Source organism: Sceloporus undulatus, chromosome 7 (genome assembly GCF_019175285.1).
Source record: "Sceloporus undulatus isolate JIND9_A2432 ecotype Alabama chromosome 7, SceUnd_v1.1, whole genome shotgun sequence".
In the NCBI taxonomy this organism is placed as follows: Eukaryota; Metazoa; Chordata; class Lepidosauria; order Squamata; family Phrynosomatidae; genus Sceloporus; species Sceloporus undulatus.
In genome coordinates, this window is record NC_056528.1 from 26,633,881 (window position 1) to 26,636,120 (window position 2,240).

General features: G+C 45.5%; 1 protein-coding gene across 1 annotated transcript in view; it reads left to right on the top strand.

The window, feature by feature from the left end:
• LOC121936544 overlaps window positions 1-2,240 on the top strand; it is a 12,415-nt gene that overhangs the window by 7,702 nt on the left and 2,473 nt on the right. The gene's annotated exons all lie outside the window — the stretch shown is intronic.

Here is a 2,240-nt window from a genome sequence, read left to right on the forward strand (position 1 = left end):
TGTTTTCAACATTCACTGCTGAGTTTCCAATGTCCACCCCCCCCCCCCAACACCACCACTTAAACTCCAGTCTCCTCCCCACACTTTTTGCACAAAGTCAGGGAATTTTGCACAAAACCTTGAATTGCGACGGCTCAAATCCATCCATTCCTCCCACCAGGCCAACCTCAACTGGATCGACCCTTCCCCTCCCCATTTTCCCCCTCCCAAAGATTGCATCTTTTGAGATGAACCCATAAAGCATTCTGGGAGCGGAATATCAAAAGGAAGCCCCCACGGCTATTTCAGAAGTCTTGTTGATGCACCGGGCTGGTAAGTACTGGGCCCAGCAAACCTCCATTGGAAAGCAAAGCAGGGAGACAGAGGAAAGAGGCAGCAGATATAGCTTAAAAGGTGCCAAACATAGATTTCTCTTTCTCTCTCTCAAATGAAATGGCGTGGGCCCAGGCCTCCGCTTTTTGACCAGTCTTGGATAGATCCATAGAGCAGTCCCAAGGGTCACGCTGCTGACACGTCCCCGAAGGAAGGGGAAGGGGAACCAGGCATAGAAAAAGGAAGGAGGTGTCTGCAGCAGGCTGGGTTAATTCTCTCTCTTTCTTTTGTTTTTCTACTCACGGGAGCCGGAAAAATAATCCGAAACTTTTGCATATACATCCCTTTCGAGAAAGCGACAGGCGGGATCCAGGTGGGTCAGGAAAGGGCTGCTGGGAAGGAGAGAGCGATCCCGATTCTCCTCGGAAAGGTGCGTAGTGTCGTTACCGAAACAACAACAAAAAATAAAAATAAAAGAGAAGACAACTCCCATCCAACAGCTGTCTTTTCGGGTGTTGCTCAGTTGAGGAAGGTCGCTGTCAGGATGGGAAAGGTGTGGGGTTGGGATATATATATATATATATATTTTGTGTCATCGTTTGTTTTCAAAAGTTTGATCCTTCCCCTCCTTTCCTTCTGTCCTTCCATGGCGCCTCTCGATAGTGCCGTTAAGTCTTTCTTTCTTTCTTTCTTTCTTTCTTTCTTTCTTTCTCTCTTTCTCATTCATTCAATCTTTCTTTACGATGCCACCAAAGTTTGGGCCAAGGGTAGGAGGGCTGCGTCGTTCTCCTCAAAGGAAGCCCAAAGCCCAGGAGGGGAGGAAAGGAAGATGATGGCGCAGGTGGAAGCTGCAGTTAACCTAGATACCAGGACTAGCAAGAAAAGGGACAAGAAGGAGACAAAGGAAAAGCAGAATTAATCCATGAGAAACATCTTGTTCTTCCCATGCAAAAAAGTGTTTGCCCGCCGCAGCTCTAAATTCGGGATCTGCAGGAGAAGAGAGGCAGCATGGTCTTGCAGTTTGAATGCTGGACTATGACTCTGGAGACCAGGCTTCAACCAGATATTACTCCCTGAACAAACAATCATGTTTTCTGCACAGAAAATGTCCGGAACTGCGAAAAGTCTCCAAAACTGCACCGTTTTCAAAGACTTTCTCACAATGGGAAGGAAAGGGCTAACCACTATTTCTTGCATCCTTTAAGAAGGAAATCAGTGAAGACTTAAACCCTTTCCCCCTGGAACACATTGGGATGTTTGCACACAGGGAGGATATTAAGCAGAAATATCAGTTTTTGAAGCAGGGGAAAAAACTATAGAAATTATTCATCCTGGTTTGTAAGAATGCAATAGTGATTTTTATCTCTGCTCAGTGCTGTTGCCTGGTATAAAACAGAAGAGATGTTGATAAAGTCATTCTACCTTCCCTTGCACTCTCTTCAGAGTCAAGGAGGAAAGCCTACAATTTTGTCCGTCTGATCTGACAAACCGTGTCTTATAATTTGCTGGATGGGCAGAAGAAAGAGAGAGGCAGAGCTGAGAGTAGAAAAAGGGGATTTAGCCTTGCAGTCGCCCACAAAAACCACACGGAGGATGTGGCAAGCCACTGGAAAGGCCTTGGTGGGACCTGAGAGACGGGAACATGAAAGAAGAGCAAAGGCGGGTTGTGTATGTGTGTTTGTGTGTTTGTAACTTGGCTAGGGGTGTAGATATTTAAAAATATCATTCTATCCAGATGAGGACAGGTAATATTAGAATGCAACAAATAATCTATGACAAGGTATCTGAGGCAATTGCTTCCTCTTGCTTCCTCATCCACCATTGTCCAAGCAGATGGGAAGGACTTCAAATGGAGGTCTTGGCAGGGCCTTCACCACAGATATTAGATAGATAGATAGATAGATAGATAGATATAGATAGATAGATAG